Consider the following 20,542-nt stretch of genomic DNA (forward strand, 5'->3'; position numbering starts at 1 on the left):
AGAAGAGAATAATTGCAATTTGACGTCTTGATTTTGTCTAAAAGGTTATTGGTTTCAATCCCATTGATGGAATATGTCTGCCCCCGGCTGACGATCCCGTGCTCATCCCATCACATAAACACTGAATTATTATAGTGATTTCATTCTTTTTGCCTGTTTTTTTCACCCTATTTGATCATTGTCATGCTCTGACTGCCTGCTTTTGTTTCATCAGTAGTCACCATGGTGAACCTAAAGGTAGAAATCACAAAAGAAAATGTTTGTAAAACCCTTAAAATACTTTGTAATTATCAAAAAACAGCTTGCTTCTAGTATTGTAGCATAGATTTGATGTTGCCAGTGACATTGCTATTGTCTGAGTTTTGAGTGATGTCAGTACAGTTGTTTATTCATGCAGCTGTTTTATTCTTAGTCTGACACTCATATGTATGAAAACCACATAGAGGCATTTAAAAGGCTGTACGAAGTACGTTGCATGTTATCAACTGACACTAAAACCACATTGTTTTGCAGCTGGGCCTTTATCTGATAATGAACTAACACGGTGAGACGTTAACCACAGGAGAGCGGCGACCGTGGACTTTTTCTGATACACTTAAATAAAAGATAACGCTCTCCAGGCGATCAGGCGGGTCCTGATCACAACAGCCAACATTCACCTTTGTGTTTTTTCTGAGAATTTTCTCTTATTAAATCCATACATCAACGCTGCGCGAGCCTGTGTGTGAATCGCCTCCTTTGTCTGTCGAGCTCCAAGCATCAGGGCTCCATGTGAAAATCATATGATAAGAGGAACTCCCTGCACACACTGAGTGAGTGTACAATCAACACAAACACACAAATATGCCAAAGTCCAAAAATATATCCTTGTTCTATAAGCTTTAGGCCTCTTGACCTCTTTAATTCACCCAGATTTCTACCAATCCCCACATCTGGTTACTGCTTAGGCCTTTGTTTGTGGTGCGCACACACACACACACACACACACACACACACACACACACAAACACACACACACACACACACACGCACACGCACACTTGCAAATGCTCATGCAGCTCAGTACATATATATATACATATATATATATATATATATATATATATACATTTATTGGTATTTTTAGCAGTAATTTAAGGTGATACTGAACATTTAAAATGTGGATTCATGATAAACCCTGAAAGAAAATTGGCCATAATTATTTTTCTTTTAATGAAAAATATTTACACAGTCATTAGTTTAATAAAGGCTGATTATGATGATTTAACATAACCATTACGTAACCATTATTTCTGTGCTTTACAATGCTTTAACATTTGAATCTCATCCTGTTTGTTATGCAGCTATTGATAGATGGATTTTAATTATAATGATTCAAAAACAGATTAAATAGGCATATTTACCCCTTCAAGTCTATTTTGCAGAAAGTTACCTATTGAAATACAGTCTTTTTTTAAAGGGGACATATGCTAAATCCACTTTTTTAGCCCTTAAATGCATTTTGTTGTATATTTAGAGTGCTTAGAAGTACAGAAAAAATCAAATTAGTCTCTTCAGGTGCTCCGTAGATATCTTTATATTCTGTTTTGCTCATATTTTTCAATCTGTTTCGATTTTTCTATTCTCTATTACGTTTTTTTAACTATTACATCACAGTATTTGCAGCGGAACTGCCAAATTAGTACATCAACTCCAGGTCCAACACTTCGAGCAATCCGCTATTTTTATTTCTCGCTTTTATTTTGTAGTCCAAGCTCAAGGATGCCGAAGTTACGAGAGGATAAGTCAAAATGTTTGGTTGTTGGATGTAGTAACCCACAAGCTTCATTACACTGTCTCCCAGCATCAGAACCTTTTCAAAGTGCCTGGTTGAGTTTTATTTTTCACAGAAATGTACCCACATCTGTGGGTAAGGTCATTTTTGTGTGTGAAGCACTTCAAGGATGACTGTTTCTGCAACCTCCGCCAGTATAAAGAAGGATTTGCTGAAAGACTTCGTCTGATTGAGGGTTCAATTCCTTCTATCTTTGGAGACGACAAACAGAGCACTTCGGTAAGCTGTAAATAACGCTAAAAAGTGTGATGAAAAGACGTCCCTGTCATTGTTCTGTTAGCATTAGCAGTTGCACCGTCTTCATATGTTAGCGCTGTGTGCTCGTTTTAGATCCTTGATGATATGGCCTACATGATTTAATTTAAGTCTAAAGTTTTCATTAGTCATTTCATTTTGCCGTTTTTGTCTTTGAAAACGACTGTATTAAAATGCATTTCGTGACGTTAGCTTGGCGCTAGCGTTAGCTCTGTGCTTGTGTTAGCTCACTTGTTAGGGTTCTGCAGGTTCATCATCTTCATTTTCATCTCGCTCCGCCAGGTCAGACTCTGGCTCAAACATGTAAGGCTGGATGGACAAGTCTTCTGTTGTTGACATTTTGTAAATAACCTCTGAATAAAAAGTTTATGCTCCGCTACATAGCCGTATCTCTTCTATCAAACTACAAAAATGGCCGAGCAGGGCGGAGTTGAACCGAGTGTCACCTGAAGAGGGGGCGGGGTATGGAGTGTCTCATTTGCATTTAAAGAGACAGCACCAAAACGAGTTGCTCTCAGAAACACATCAGAAAAGGGGTAGAAAAGGGGTGGAGCTATAATAATGAGGAATTCTGACCCAAGCATTGCAGTTCTGCTTTATATAGACCACAACTGTATGATTTATATCTAAAAAAGAAGGATTTAAAACCATGATATGTCCCCTTTAACACATAAATAATTATTTAAAAATGAAATTAAAGATTAAAAATTTTGTGCCTTTAAAGTGAGTACATCTTAACAAATGAAAGAATCTGCAGACAATACATTTTTTATATCTTATCGTGTGTCTTTTCTATCTTTTGAGTCATCCAGTTGTTATTTCTTCACGTTTGTCTCATTCTTTCACAGAGAAATTATTCCATTAAATATTGAGTATAAGTGTACGTTGCTCCCAGCAGTCAGGCTGGTGTTCAACGCTGGTCCTCTGACCTGAGACTGTCGGACCCACACCCACACATGTTGACACCAAATTCACTGATTCTCTGTCAGACACAGTTCAGGCAAAGCTGAGCTCCTGCCTACTTACAGCACATTAACTATGTGTCCATAAATATACCATAGATCGGTGGCCATAACTTTTTGGGTTTTGCTTAGTGTTCACTTTTATTAATACATGTTTTTCCCCCATAACTCCATCACAGGGTTCTGGTTCTGTTCTTTAAAGCCTTACAGAATGATACCACTGTAAATTAAATGTACAGATATATGAAAACCAATTGAATTGACAGCTTTTCAAGCACAACCGTTCCAATTACAGGACTGAATGTTCTGTTTTCTAGCAGAATGTCATCATTATCATAATTTTCATCATCACTGTCCTCTGTGTTTAATTAATCTAATTTTCTGTTTTAAATCCCACCTAAAAATAGCTGAGAAACGTCCTCAACTTCAGGTATTTTCGTTTAAATTACATTATTGTGGCAGATCCTGATGTACACCAAAGTGGCTTTATAAAGTCATTTATTGTTTTTACCAGACATTTCCATTCCTCTGTATGTGAAACTATAAAGGGCTGCTGACGCCTTAGTTTAGCCCATCAGGGAAATAATGATGTGTACTTTTGTCAATCTCCAAATAATAGAAAATAGAAATGAAATAAAACATCAGGTCCATATGTAGTGCGATAAGTTATTACATCATAAACAGTCCCTGTTGCTTTTTCTCTCCTTCAGATAATATGTAATAATTAAAACAGACCCATCAATCACAGCGCTGTAAATTAGCACATCAAAATTAACATTGTTCATTACAAAATAAAGTACTGTAATAACATCAAGCAATCACTTTTAGTAGTAGTAGTAGCCCCGCCCACATCCTCTACCACTGAGAGTGGTCGACTGTCCACTACAATCATTTATTCACTGACTAGGGCTGGCCAATAAAAATCGATTTAATCGATTTATTGAATTTGTAGATAAAAACGATTTTTATTTTGCAAATTCAAATTTAAAGTTTTTTTGATTAATTAATTCATTCATTTATTTTCTCAGCACAGTTTTTTTGGACTTTTTTGCATTCCGTCCTTGTGGGTTATCGTAGCGCGATGTGAGCCAGCCCCCTTTTTGATTACATTTGTTCATCCTTTGAGTAGGCTATATGTGTGCCACAGGCATGTTTCATTTTTTATTTGCACTATAATGAAATACTAACAGGAAGAGTGTATTATTTTTAAATTTTAATGTTATAGAATATGTAGATATATGATTTCTTAAACAGAAAATTTAAGCTATTGTGAAGTTGCGTTGCTTAAACCCGGGTTAAAGCTTGAAATTGTTGAATGACAGAGCATCATTTCTTTTTATTTTGGGATTGTTCTATTCATTTTAACTCTTGAGGACAATCGCGGCAATAAATTTGCACTTTTGACAATATATCTGATGTCTGCAGTCATTTTTAAGTGCATTGGAAAAAAAAATCCAATCGAAACTCAATTTTTTCTTTAAAAAAATCAGAGATTTTTTTAGGCAAAATCACCCAGCCCTACCACTGACTTTGTTCATTTGTCACTCATGGATTTATTCATTTTGGCTCTGAACCCTGTGACCTTGTTCAGTGTGTCCTCACTAGTGTAGCATCCAAAGGACGCTGTCCGTGCTAGCTGCTACATAGTTAGCATTGAGGTGGAAAAGCTCCGCTGGAGGCTCGAAGACCTCAGATGATCCACAAACTCTTTCTTGCACAATTTACACACAACTGGGCTTTAGTTTTCCATTCGGTGTGTTTTTTTTTTAACTAAAATGAACGCGCTCAAAGACTCCTCAGCTTCTACCGTTGTAGCCGGTGCATCAGTATTATGATTATATCAGTATCAGTCATCGGTAAACCAGGCAAAGCAAAAAAGAGAAATGATTAACGCAATCATTTTTTTTTTGTGTTATTTTTGTTTCTTCCTGTAATTAACGCGTTAAAGTGTTAGTTTGAGTTTTTACTCACAATTTGACAATCACTTGCTAGAAATTCAGCCACCTGTTTTATGTTGTATAATATCATGGAAATGTATGATAACATGCAGGATGAAGTTTTAGTTAAATTTATTTAGATTTAGCATAAAATTTGACATTCCTGTTTCTTTGCTGGCATCAAACCATACGTTCATGGGGAAAAACAATAGCACGTGAATGTGTGATATTGTCCCAACACAAATATGTAAAGGTGTATTCTGTGTCATATTGCCATTACTGCCTGATATTGTATGAAATAATGATTAAAACATAAAAATAGAACACAACATAAATCGAATACTGTAATTTTCTTCTCAGGATGTGTATTGTGGGATTTTTGTCCATTTTTCATGAACATGGAATATTGTAGGCCCTTCATGCTTAGCTTTTAGTACTTTTCACCTCCAGAGTATGACTTTTTTTGTTGCTTCCATGAATTATCACACAATTATATATTTAAAAAAATACTATGTAAATAAAACAAAAGACATATCAAGTGTTAAAAATTCACAACATTTAGTTTGTATGCTTGACACGGAACAGAGTGCTTAAATTGCACACAATACAAGTAACAGTGCTGGTGTTAAGTATAATCTAATTGCAATTTTTTCCCTCAATATTGCGATTTAATATGCAATTATTTTCTCAAGGGCCTCTTGTCATGTATTCTTCAATGAACACAAGCAATAAATCAATCGGTTTGATAATAAACAATTTCATATTTATTTAAACTTTAAATAAATATAAAATATACATTTTAAAGCACAGATTACAACAATAAAGCAAACAAATTTGTGGCTTTACCTCTTCAACATATCTAACTAACTTCATGTTTCCTCAAACATGTGGACTGCACTTCTTATCTGTGAACTTAACAGGACAAGAAAAAAAAAGAAAATAAATTACAAACTGCAGCCTTTTGCGATTAGAAAATTGTGTTTTATGATATCGCGATAATATCGCCAATGCAATTAATCATTCAGCTCTAGTGTTAAGTAAAAGTGTGAAGTACTCTATTCATTACTTTTTAATTGATACATGCAAAATAATAGTTTTTTGGTGTTTCGGTCTTGGTTTCTTTAATTTAATTATGTAATTCTCTAATTGGTCCACATCTGATGTAGCAGATCTGATTAGGACGTAATAAAAATGTCAGCCATTCACTTAGCTAATGAATAAATTAATCTTTTTATTTTGTTCAACATTTATTTTCATCTAAAGGTTTTGTTCTTTAATTGCAGTTACAGTACTTTCATACCTTTAACAAACAAATACATATTTAAACTTGGGATGTCAGATAGTATCAGCCAAATGAACTCCATTTAATGTACTTTTCTTCTCATTTTGCATCCCCTATTATGTTTGTTGTTAGGCAAGCCAAAACATAACTACCTGGGATCTTTTTAAAAACCTTTTATATAGTTTTATTGGTAAATATTGATATCAGGTTTTCTGCTGATAATGGAAAAACTTGGAGACACATGCATGTATTGGTGTCTGTTGATGTCAGAATGGATATGGATTTATGTTGGACAGTATTGGCAGAAAAGTATAATGGACATTCCTTTAATTTCACATTATTGAGTATTACATCATATTTTTTAATGTAAAATACTTTCTTCAGTTAAAAAATACCCTTAAAAAAATGTTTTTATTTAATTAGTTTGTAATTTTTTTTCATTGTGGGTATACGCTACAGTATAATTGCTTCTAAACCATATAATATTTACCTGCATTGTCCAAAAAAACCCCCAGAACTTACAGTTTATTCTGTGCTCCTATTCACTGCTCAAAGGCAACAATAGAAGCAACAGAACATGATTCTATTTGTCAGCTACCAAATACAATTGGAGTGACCGTGGATTTATCAACAACCCTTTGTGTCCTGCACAATGGATTCTTTGGCTATTTACGTTGCCTGTGCACCACTCCACTTTCACCCTGCCTTCAGGATTGGAGATGTGTGCGCTGAAATTTCCGCTCAATAATGGAGAATCCTCCTTTATCTACTGTAAGACAGTTGATGTTTTTACTTGTGTTTGTCCCTCATTCTCCAAACGTGGCCTTGTGTATGTGTGAGCGTGAGCGTGGGTGTGAGTGTGAGTGTGGGGTGGAATTAAGTGTGTGTTGCAGATAACGTTGGCTTAGCTGGACGTAAAAAATGGTTTTTGCGTGAATATGTTGGAAAGGTTTTTTTTTATTATTAATTAATTAATTAATTATTGACTGTATTGGTTTCTGTGTTTCACTCTTATCCTCAATTGTCTATCGAGGCACGTGGATTGCCGGCTTCCAATTAATACACACACACACGCACACACACACACACAGATGCACACGCATACATAAATATAGAGTTAGACAATCAGGCAGTCAGCGTGAGGCCCCAGTAAAAGCCTTCACTGTGTGTTTATGGCAATGAGGGGGAGGAGACTTCACAGCAGGCCAGTTTCTCTTTCTCTGGTTTGTGCCGTCACATCCTTTGTCTCTTATTGTAGCCACAACGCGCCTTTGCTAAATGTTTAATGATATAATGGGGTCTGGATTCAACTTACTGGACTCTGAATTTGAAACATTCCCCCAGCATCAAATGGAAACGTCATCTCCGCGCACTTGTGATGGATAGATTTTACTTACAGTACTTACTTTGACAACAATCTTCTTTGTTTCACACACGAAACCATCAACTGACAGCTGTGGAATGAAGCTGTAATGAAATGTTTGCTTACAGACAAATTATCCATCTAATGATAAAACATATTATATAGCTTCAAGCAGCGCGTGTAAAAATAAGATTGAATTTCTGTTAATTACAATTCACAAAAACTTTACCAGAATTTAAATTAAATGCTAATTAAAAATCAGCATCAAGCAAAACAAAAACCTGTAATAAAGTCTAAATATTTATTTTTCATTATTACTGACATGTTTTATATTACATTTGTATTAATAATATTTGAAGTTATTTTGATAAATGTAATATATGTAGGTGGTAAAAATGGAAACAAACTCAAACGTGTTTATTTTAAGGAAGGAAGAACGAGTTAATGATTAACTAACAATAAAAATAAAAAATCTAACTTTCCAATCAAACACACAAACTTATAAATACTACATATTATATACAAACACATTATACAACATAATGGATGGCAAAAAAGTCTGGTAAGCTTTATATTTGTTATTTAAGCTTTTACTCACTAAATAAACCAATTTCTATTGAATGTTAGATAATCATAAAAATATGATTTTTGTTGTTGTTGTTGCAAGTAATCAATCAATCAATCAGTCAGTTAAAAAATGTGATATAACATGTATATTTTAGGAACAATTTTAATGACTACCATAAAAATGGTCAGGAGTCCAGTAAAATTAATGCATCATATTATTAAATTAATGACAGCTATTATTTTTTAAATGGTTTTTAGAGCAAATTAGTAAAGGTACATTCTGAAGTTCAAAAATATGTCTATTATAACTTACAGAATATACACTACAAATATCAGGAATTGAAGAATGGAGTAGTTTAATACATTTTCAAGATTGAGAAAAAACAATTTTATTTACAAATATTTCTGCATTTCTGGAAGAATCACATACAAACCAAATCAGGCTCAAATCTACCTTTGTGGTTTTATGTGTGACTCCTAGTTAAAAACAAAGTAGGACGAGCAGTTATATATATTTATATTTGTGTAATTATTTGATGCAATGTGTGGACCAGATTGGACCCCTTTGGCTGCTGGTTTTGGTGGATTTGCTGGATTGTCTTTAATCCTGGACTAATTATGACAACACATTAGAATCCTGCTCTGAGCCTCTCTGATAAAACTACAATAATAAATAACTACACACTGGCATTGAATGAAAATGTCATAAAAATTTTGTTTTTGTAATTCAACATTATGTGTCGTGTTGCTAAATTCACAGCACACTCACCTGTAAAATCAATTTTATATGTTAATGTTTTTGATAGATGCCCAAAATGAAGGTACAATTAGTAAATACTAAATAAATAGTATGTTTGATTATTTAGCATATAGCATTTTTACATTTTATTAAAAAAAAATCATCTTGACATTTTTAATCTTATGGTATAAGACTAATAAATGGGGAAAACAAAATATATTACTATTAGGATGTTACTGTATATCAATTTCAGGTTGTTGCAAAAAAAACAAGGTTTGAGTCTTCATGACGGACACAAAGAGGAAGCTGAAAAAGTGAAGAAAAATATAAAGAGAATAATAAAGTCTTATTGAAAGTTGAAAAAACATAAAGAAGAATAATAGGAGAATCAAACTGGACAATTAAAAGTACTTTAGTGGCCCTGGATGATCAGAGTATTGGAGAGTGTTTTGGTGATCTTAAAGGAAGGTATACACAATGCCTTGATGGAATAAGAGTAGGAGGGAAGTAATTAAAGACGGTGAATGGATATAAAGAAGGAGGGAGGATACAATAGTTGGTGAAAAGAGGCTACGTCGTGTGAAGAAAAATAGATTCTAAGAGCAGAGCGTGTAGAATAATTGGTGATGAAGTAATAAAGGAGAAGGGCTGAAGTAAATCACCAAGAGAAGAAATGAAGGAAAAGTGTTAGTTTTCTGCTCTTGTATTATTCCTGTTGGAGGGCCTTGAAGAACCCGTCCTTGTTCTTCACTTTTAGCCCTCACACACACTCAGTAAATATAGCACTACAAACATCACATAAGCTCTTTGACGGCGTGTATGTGTGTGCCGGGTGAAGCCCTCTTGAATTTTTTTTTTGTCTCATCCGACCTTTAAATCTCATAAGGAATTTACCCACATGCCCCGGCGGGTCAAGAGCAGAGGAGAAAAGGGGGCTAAAGAGGTTAAACCCTCCATCGCAGCCTTAAATCTGTAGGGCTGAAAGCAGGACAAACACAGCAGTGTATCAACTGTACATTTTAACAGAGATGATCAAACACACACAGGAAGGATCTTTTTTTGTCTTGCATTGAAGGTTTTTGGTTTATTGTCAGTGTTTTTCAGTGTAAAATCACACGTACCATGATGTTAGGAAATCCACTTATCTTCATTACAAGGAAAACCACCTGTGTCTGTTTGGCTTCTCTACACAAGAAACGCACAACAAGGAAAACTTCTCAAACTAAAAATCTATTACAGTAACACTTTTCTTTTTTTTTAAAGTGACTCTCAGTAGGATGAAAAACAGCCAATCACAGACAACGGCTGCTGTAATCAATTATTAGATAATCACCACATTTGATTGCTACGCTGTGGAGAGCTTGTACATTACATTTTGTGTTGGAAATGGATGCATGTATTTACTATTTATTAGGTTGATGTATTATTCAAATAATTCCAGCAAGGTAATTTTGTCTTTTTGAAATATGTTTTGATTTTATTTATTCATTTATTTTTTTAGGAAATTTAGTTTACGTCCTGACATGTTTCGACTGTCAACTGATCGCTTTAAACTCTTCTCCAGAGACCATCGAGCACCAGAGGGCGTGGCCAGCCTGAAATAACCCTCAAGTTGTCCACGCCCAGAAAAAACTCAAAAGGACACATCAAAGTGATCAGCAGACGCCTCTGAGGAAGACTGACAATTGAAACATGTCAGGAGATCAAAGTAAATTTCAAAGTAAATTTCCTAAAAAAAGATGTATAATCTTCTATTTAAAAAAAAATAGATTCTAAAAGTTTTTGGTCTATACCGTATATCTGCTCTCATATGGAGTTAGTTATCCTTTTGCAGCTCTAACAGCTTCCACTCTATTTGAAAGGTTTTTTATAGGATGTTGGAGTGTTTCTATGGGAACTTGTTCACATTCATTTCGTATTTCAGATTTTATAAGATGAGGCACTGATGTTAGACGAGAAGGCCTGGCCCACAGTCTCTGTTCTAGTTCATTCCAAAGGTCCTCGATGGGGTTGAGGTCTGCGCTCTGTGTGGACCACGCCAAACTCATCAAAGCATGTCTTTATGATCCTGGCTTTGTGCGCTTTGAACAATCATGTTGGAACAACAAAGGGTCTTTTTCACAGTAGCTTGGTTTCCATTCCCCTTGTAAATGCTCAAAATCTAAATACTGCAATAAAAACAAGTGATGGAAACACCTGAATTAAAAAAAAAAAAAAAAAAAACACTTTCATGATTTTGCTTTCATGAGGAGATTTTTCAGACGTTTCGATATTGAAATGTATTGCAAAAGCACAGTGGAAACACTTTTCTGCAATTACACCTAACAGGACGTGATGTACCTGGTAACATGACCACTTTTCTCTGAGAAAACACCGGGAAATTTCTTAGCATTATACTTAAAAAATCATTACTATCATATATAGCAAACAACAAAGGAGTGTTATAAGGAGGTTTGGAGCGTCCATCTTTCAGCAGCGGAATCTCACGGGATGAGAATTCACAGAAACTATGAGGCTCCTCCCCAAAACAACCTTGAATGGAAACACGTTCAAAGTCCTATTATACTTTGCCGACATTTAGAAATATCACTTTTATTTTGTGAAAATCAGTAATGGAAACACAGCTTCTGTTACCACAAATGTGGAAGCATAGCATCGTTCAAAACCTCTTGATATCCTAAAGCATTAATTGCCATTTACTGGAGATAATAGTGTATTAATAATATAATAATACCAGCCACTCAGGTAGATTGTGTTATTCTTTACAACTATTGTGGAAAACTCATTAAAACTAGCTTGGTGTCATCAGCAAACATCAGAGCAGGTGCAGGAATAACCATTGACTGCAGTATAGTTGCACAATACCCAAGGTACCCCCGTACCCCACGGTGCCAAATGGTAATGGTTCCTACTATGCTAGAAATTCTACACGACGGTACTACCGTGTATCACTATACTACCGGTGCCAGTTTCCACTACATAGCCGCCTCTACTCTCCTTCTTCGCTTCTGCACAGTCTAAACTCACGGCGTGATGCTACTCACTTGTAAACAAACCAACATGGCAACTACTGCAACCGAACTCCACAGCTGCTGAATGATTGGCTGTTTCTGCACGCTGGGTCCACCCGTCTGTTAGCTTAGTGGCTGTTCGTGTGTTTCTACACCGGCACGAACAAACTAAAGACAGCTCCGCTTTAATAGAAACTCGTTTCAAAACAAACATACAAGCGAAAGTTCTGTCTAGCTCAGAAGCGCGCAGGGCTACCAGCACATGGTGAGTCTGCCACGCCGGCGTCGTAGTCAGTGGTGTCACTAATTTTGCTCAAAAAAACTCCAGAAGTCACATTTGGAACTATTTTGGCTTTAAACGAGACAGAGACTGTAAAACAATTGGAGATGGCCGTCGACTGTGCAGGCGCTGTCACCAAGTTATAGGAGCTAAAGGAGGGAACACATCCAACCTCATAAAACACCTGTGACTTCACGCAGATTTATATGTGTGAATAGTGAATATCAGGTTATTATCAGTTTGGTGGACAGTAATGTCCTCTATGGGTTTATTACGTTGGAGAAATTTTTTTTTAAAAGACAGTGGATTTGTTATCCTAAGTTGATTGTTTATATTAGTTAAAGATAAATTCATGTGCAAAACCATATAAATTCTAACTTCATTTATTTGTTTTTTATTGCTTATATGCTTTTGTTCATGTACTCTTATCATGCACCAAACAACACTATAAGTAATTAACAAGTATTTCTAGCGTGCACAAATACATTGCAGTTAGTAAAGATAATAATAATTAAAAAAGGCAGCGGTATCGTGATAATACCCGGAATCGTGACACTTTGTCTGGTATAGTATCGTGGTTACTCATTTTGGTATCATGACAACTCTAGACTGCAGACAGTCAAATGTAAATAGAAAGCCTACATATTGTGATACTTCACTCCCTAATCCAGTTAATGATTAAACTGAGAACATAGAGTCACAGTAGCATCACTTCCTGTGATTGGAGTGCAGGTTTTTTAATGCATTTTTCAGACAAATAAAGCTGTGGGGGCGAGGTGACAACAGTCGTGGAGTTAAATATCCCATCTCTGTAAACTTCTGAGTCGTAAGCCGTGAAACTGAAATGACGTCCTCTGAAGATGAGCATATCGCTCTGCCTGTGCTCAAACTTTTAGGACAGCTGTGGTAATATCAGATGTAGCCATGGGAGATTAAGTTGCTACAGCTGCTCCAGCCGGCAGATGCTGCACATCTGGCTTTTCTTTAGCTCGACTGTGCTTTAGAAAAAAAAGAAAGAAAAATACATTATTTGGTGCTTAGAACTTCGAGCTTTGCCTCCAGCTTTAATCACTGGCATTAAAAGCTTTGAAGAGGAAAAAAATCGCAGCAAGTGGAGGTGGAGAGTGTGTGTGTGTGTGTGTGTGTGTGTGTGTGTGTGTGTGTGTGTGCGTGTGTGCGTGTGTGCGTGCGTGTGTGTGTGTGTGTGTGTGTGTGTTGGGAAGGTGTGTTGGGTGTTGTTCTCGTCATCAAACGCCCATCCCACCCTGTGCAGCGTGCTGGGTGGCCGAGGTCCTGCCTGCACAAATTGGATTTTCTGCTTTCCAGTAGATCAGCTGTTCACTAAGCATGATGTCAGTCCAAATTTGTCTGTCTCTCCTCCTCCACCCTGGCCTCGTCCTCCCACTGCTCACTGAGTTTTAATTCAAGTGAAATGTAGGTCAAGTTGGGACCAGATGAGATTGTTTAACACTGTAATGCTGCCTGATGCTTCTGCAGCATGAAAACAAAACAAATAATGCTCTGCTTGTGTGCATTATTGTGGTCATCCCTGTGTGTGTGTGCGTCTCTGTGTGTGTATGTCCTGGGCTTGTGTGCATACAGCAGGAACAGCCCATCTTCATCTTGTTGTCCGCGTGTGGGAGCCAGGGAATCTTTGTGTTACGATTACGGTTCAGCGATAACTGAAACTGATCTTCAGATTAAACGTATCAGGATTTAATGACTGAGAAATGATACAAAGTGAAATGTTGCAGCTTGATTTTTTTTTTAAAAAGGAGGTCAGGAGTCATAATCTGTCGCCAACATTCAGGAGTATCTTCTGTAACCGATAATTTATATAAGACAGACATATAGGGCACTTTATCTGCCGCTGCAGAGCTTAACCATGTAGTTTTGATGTATGAGCTTTGGTTATTCTGAGGCTAAAACAGTTGTTTTATTGTTGCAAAGCTTTATTACGGCACCTCTGGTAATGCATGCATTAGTGAGTTAGTGGGATGAATACGACAGCAGGTGAATATATAGTCCTCAAAGTTGATGTGTAACAAGCAGTTTTGGCTTGTACCAATTTGACAAGAAGTTCATTCTGATGGTTGGAGCATTGCTTTTCACCATTTGCACTGGAACACCTTTTTTACATAATCCACCCACCCCCACCATTCAAAACTAAATTAAATCCACAGTCACCCTAAAGGTGCATTCATACTGAACGCCAACTTATTGCTGGCACAGAGTCCAACAAAGTGAATCATTCGCTTTGATGAAATTTGATGAAATTGCATAGCATAGTGGGGGGCTGCCCCAAAGCCCAGAATCATCAATAAATTAATCTATTTCCTCATATTTCTCATCTTAGGAATTCCAAACCGATGTATTTAAATTGAAAGGTACTTCCTCTGAGTATTTCAGCGAGCGACACACACAAGGGTGATATTTTTGATCTGTTACAGACCACATGCATGAAAACAAAAATCAGGTGTTTGGTACACCCAAAACAACAGATTCCTTAACTTGAGTAGCTGTGTTTTCATTACCCTTGTAAATGCAAAAATCTAAATAGCACAATAAAAACTGGTAATGGAAACACCTGAAATTCAAAAAAATACTCAAATATTGCTCAAAAGTTTTTACGCTTTAATGAGGAGGTATTTCAGGTGTTTCCATGTTGAAATGTGTCGCAAAAGCGCCATGGAAACAATTTCCCGAAAATACATGTCACAGGATGTGACATACCAGGTCACATGACCATTTCTGGTCGAGAAAACACGACGTGGTACGTGTAAACGGAAGACGAGACCAATACATTTCTTAGCATTATACTTTGAAACTAGGCAGTGGCTATCCGTACGGTTGCCATATCAATATACCGACATTCTCTCCATACGCAGCGCCCCTATTTGGCCACTTTAGGTCATGTGACTAAGACTAAACCTTACCCTAACCCTAAACTTGGGTTATAACTTAACCCTAACCCTAACCCTAAACCTAATCCTAAGACGCTACGTACCAAAAGCACCAGGGCTTGTCCGTACGTACAAATAGACACTTTCTTAAAATGATTACTGCCACATCAGACGTGAAACAACAAAGGAATACGGAGTGTTGGAAACACATTCGAAGCAAAATTTTACTTTGTCGACATTTAGAAATATTGCTACTGTTACCAAAAATGTGGAAGCATAGCATCGTCCAAAACCTCTTGATCTCTTGAAGCATTAATTCCCATTTACTGGAGATAATACTGTATTAATAATCTAATGACACCAGCAACTAGATTGTGTTGTTCTTTACAACGATTGTGAATAACTCATTAAAACTAGCGTGATGTCATCAGCAAACATCAGAACAGGTGCAGGAAGAACCATTGACTGCAGACAGTCAAAGATAAATAAAAAACCTACATATTATGATATTTCTATGCTTAATCAAGTTAATGATTAAACCAAGAACACAGACTCACAGTAACATCACTCTCCGGGGTAATTAATGGAACCAAAACATCTTCAAAACTTAGGCTCTAAAAGGTCCGATCTTCAGTTTTCAGTATCAAAAGTGGTGTAACAATGGAAACCTGTGCATGTTCTGTTACTCACAGAAAAGTATCAGAACGCCATGTGCACCAGTTAAACAGAGGTCATCATAAAATACAAAATATACCTCATTCTTTATTGTAATTTTCATGATTTCTGAAACTAAAATGTGTATATGGATGTGTCATTGTGTTGCAACTCTCAAACTAAATCCAAAAGTCTCCCAAACAAGCTGCATGTGAATGGTCATGGATGCTACAGTCAACAATAGCACCCTCATCGTGTGTTCACGTTTAATGCAGGGTTCTCATTTGCCCTAGTGCCTCATTTGTGGTAGGAAGCTTTTAATCCTTTTGTTGTTACATAAATAATCCACCAAATTGATTGTGATGTAAATGCCCGCCTCTCTTTGCAAAGTGTGCAGTCGTTGCTCTGAGCAGAGGATTGGGCTGGAGGTGGATAATGAAGCAGACAAAGACCTCTGTCGGTCTTTGTTGCTAACGAGGAGGTTCAGCATGTGCTTGTTGACTCGTGTGCCACTGTAGCTCAACTTCCCCCACTGCTTTAGTTAGTGCTTGAACTCTACTGCACACCACTTATCACAAAAAAAAAGCTTTCCCGCATTCAAGTACTGGGAACTGCTGAATACAGGCCCCGCCGGGGAGTGGAACGCAACTAATGTGAGGCCACGGTTCCCTGACCATTAGTGCTGAGTCACTCCATGTTTTAAGTCCTTTTAAGTTTAGTAACAATTAAAATTCTACAGAAAACTATGGCAGAAATGAACAAAACAGATTTTCTTTCCTTCCTATATGTGTTCCTCATAAAAGCTCTAATCAATGACTGGAAATTATTTGATTATATTAGTGATTAGTGATCCAGGTTTAGCGTAAATTAAAATTATTATTAATAATTGTAATCGGGTAAATAATTACTTTAAAATTGTAATTAATTATCACTCTTGTAATTGTAATTTTCAAAAAGCTGTTGCTGTTGTAAATGTAATTGAACTATAATTAAGTTCAGATAATTGGCTGAGTAATTGTAATTGGCATAGAAATTCTATAATAACTTTCAATTATAATGTCATTAAACACAAACCTGCAGAACCATGTTACAGTAGAATGGCTTACACATACGTATTAAAATGAGTTTAATATCAAGTTTACCTGTCAGTTCTCTTCTGGATCATTTTACCATTTACAAATGTTTAAATCTAGGTGTTTACTGACAGAAAGCAGGCTCAGATGCCCACACCAAAAATATTAATACCAATATTTTTTATTGATTAGGAAGCCTAGCAAGGTAACCAAGAGATTAAAAACAAATTAGATGATAGATACTATTTTTAGTGGATTTACAGCTGATTTAATACATGGGTCAAACTGACCTGTTATCATCAGAGATGCTAACACAAGAGGATAGTCACATTTTATGGACTTATTTATTAAAGGCTCAGTAATTGTTATTAATTGTAAGTGAACTGTTTTAATTGAGAATGTAATTGTAATTGACTTTCAAGGGGAAAATAATAATTGTAATTTGAATTGTAACTGGTAATAAATGCTGGTCACTGTAATCATAATTGAGTTGTAATTGAACATGGATAATTGAAATTGAAAAATGTAATTGACCCCAACCCTGGTGATATCATAGGTTTTTGGAGTCTCTAACTTTCCGGTAAGTCCATTATGAGCTTTAGATGGGCACCAGTAGAATGCAGGAAGAAGCAGGTATCGAAAAGAAATGAATATATAGTTACACAAAACTTCTGAATGATACCATTTGATGATACCAGCTAATATTAATGAATAAAGATCACAGTCATTTTCAGATGAAATGAGTTTTTCAGACGAGGAACTGTAAGCGATGAGGAGCGAGAAGGTGCAGCTGTGCCACAAATGCAGTTTTTGTTTGGAGGTGGATTGCATTGATTCAAAAGAGAGACGACATGTCATTCAAAAACAAAAGAAGAAACTGGAGAAATTCAAGGCCAAATCCACAGCGGCTCGTCTCCCATTTGGATCTGTAAAGCTTATGTTTGCAGTGAATGTTAGACTGTTGCGCTCTAGAAATGATTAGTGATGCTTAGTGAAAACATTGATGGAGTTTAAAACATCTAATTTCACAATCCTCTCCTTTTAGATGCAGATAAACAGTTATTTTCTCTAAGCTGGAAATATCGTATTCGCTTAAATAAACTGATGAAAAGAGAGGAAGGTTGACTTGCGCCACACGTTTAAAAAAAAAAAAAAAAAAATGTCTGCAGTTTATTCTTTACTTTCTGAGTGTTTTCGTATTCTTTTATGCTTTATGACCTTGTGCTATAATGAAAGGCCCATGCCATGATGTTAAACGTAAGAAACATGACACACAATTTAGATTAGAAATTGAACTAGGAAAATTGATTAGTTTTTAAATTAAAGAAAAGTTGAATCTTTGTGTGCTACACATTGACCTGTGACTCCTCCGCTCTGCTAACGTAGACCACTGTTCACTGCTGAAATGCATTTTATTCAGACATGCTTCACAATGCTGACAAATAAGACTACTAATCAAACACAGTGACTGGGTACAAGATATATTCACGTTTTTTTGTTTTACCTAATAGCAAATTAGCCTTCAACTTCGACACAAACTGACATGGCCAGGATTTGATCCAACAACCTGTGGATTGAAAAGCACACAATTTTGGCCCTTTGCTTATTTTTGATGCGGGGGGCCTGAACAAAATCCCAAACATGGAGTTGCGATTCTTGAATGTTTGGGGCATATCGCGTTGCGTCGACCAATCAGAAGCGTTCCCCAACCGTGACGTATCAGAATAATGAGGAAGAAAAACACTAACCAGAGACAGATGGACAGGCATCTTCTGCTGGAATAAAGCACCTATAGTTGGTGTCCTGGTAGGAGATGCGAGAGCCGATGCTGATCAGCAGGTCTTCAAACTGGGCGCGGGAGAGACGGAAGTAGCGCTGAAAGCGACTCTCATTCGAGCGCAGCTCTGGTGAGATCAGAAACGGCGCTGAGAAAAAAAAAAAAAAAAAGAAACGGCGCTGAGGCACAAATAAAGCCAAGCCACTCTCTGGATAATGCAGAGTCGATGAACTGGGGTCGGAGGCGGCGTGTTCAGCAAGGAACTCTAAACTTTATTCTCCATTCAACCACACTTCTCTATAGCCCTCTGCCATCACAGTGCACACACTGAGTCACACCAAAACACAGCCTTCTCAACACAACAATGTTCCACCACTTCACAGTCAGAGTGAATTATGAACGTAACTGATCGCCACAATATCATTCAATGTATGAACACAACCGGCAACAGAGAGCTCCTCCTCTCGACGCGCGTCCTGAGCATCTTCAACACTGGTGACAAGCGTCTGTATTCAATGAGCACAAGCATCCAACTACACGTGTGAGGCACGATTTTGACGTCTGAAACGCGTTTGGTGTGAACGTACCATCAGGTTTAGGTTTAGGGTTAGTGTTAGGGTTCGGTTATAACCCAATATTGCAACACTTTTTAGGGTTAGGGTTAGGTTATAACTAGGGATGTCCCGATACAACTTTTTCACTCCCTATTCGATACCGATATTGCTTCCTTGAGTATTAGCCAATACCGATATGGATCCAATACGATATCAGCACAAACCATACATACTTTTATTACTTATTTTATAGTGTAGAATGTTAGAAAAGGCTTGATCAAGTGATGTTACTCAAACAGAAAACAATAGTCAGCAGAAAAACTGACCCATTTATTATTAACCATTTATTATTAACCACATTTTAACCTTCAACATAATATCTACAGTATTCTACAATTGAATAAAATAAATAAAAAATTAATTATCGGTTATGATATTGAAAATTTTTGATGCAGTCCGATAAAATCTGATATTCGTTTTCTGTCTGATATTGGACCGATATCCGATATCAATGGGATCGGGACACCCCTAGTTATAACCCAACACTTTTTAGGGTTAGGTTTAGGGTTAGCTTTAGTCTTAGTCACACTACCTATACTGGCCAATGACTGACCTATCACGTGACCTAAACTGGTCAAATAGGGGTGCTGCTTACGGATAGAATGTTGGTATATTGATACGGCAACCGTACGGATAGCCACTGCCTATAATATATCAAATTATTATATATTATTGATGACTTGTCTGTTCGTAAGGTGTTGACTACATCTAAGTAGTGATCACATAATTAAATGCCAACCCCTAACATAACTATTAAACTGACCGTGACCGTAACTCAAATTGTTATGAAATTGTTATTTTTAATTAATTTATACATGATACTGGGATTTTGTTCCATTTTCCATCAAGGAGCTGGGATTCAGTCCACTATTATGGTATTTTGTTCACCAGTATTTTGTCCCTTTTCATTTTGTTTTGTTACTAGGGGAATTCGTCCATTGCCACTGTATCAAAAACTACTTAGTCAAACTTTTTTTTTAAGAAAAAAAAATCTCAGTTTACCGTTACCTAAAATAATTCTTGAGATTAGTAATCTTAAGAATACTTCATTGCAGCTATTTACAGGAGCTTTATTTTGAAATGCTATCTGAAAGCACAATGACAGCAGCTTGAACCAGAAGTGAGCAAAGAGCAGAAGCTCCATTTATAATAATTACAGGCTCACTGGTAAATTAATATGCAGACATTTGCCTTTAAAGTGATTTATTTGGAATTTTATTGAAAAGAAATTCTGAATCAGCGAAGTGAGTGAAACCAGTTGATCTGTACAATATTGTACAATAGTGAAAAG

The 20,542-nt window shown here is 36.4% G+C and overlaps 1 protein-coding gene across 1 annotated transcript in view; it reads left to right on the forward strand.

Annotated features, from left to right (window-relative positions):
• lcor (ligand dependent nuclear receptor corepressor) overlaps positions 1 to 20,542 on the forward strand; it is a 116,231-nt gene that overhangs the window by 28,854 nt on the left and 66,835 nt on the right. The window lies entirely within an intron of this gene.

This window comes from Gouania willdenowi, chromosome 1, assembly GCF_900634775.1.
Source record: "Gouania willdenowi chromosome 1, fGouWil2.1, whole genome shotgun sequence".
NCBI lineage: Eukaryota > Metazoa > Chordata > Actinopteri > Blenniiformes > Gobiesocidae > Gouania > Gouania willdenowi.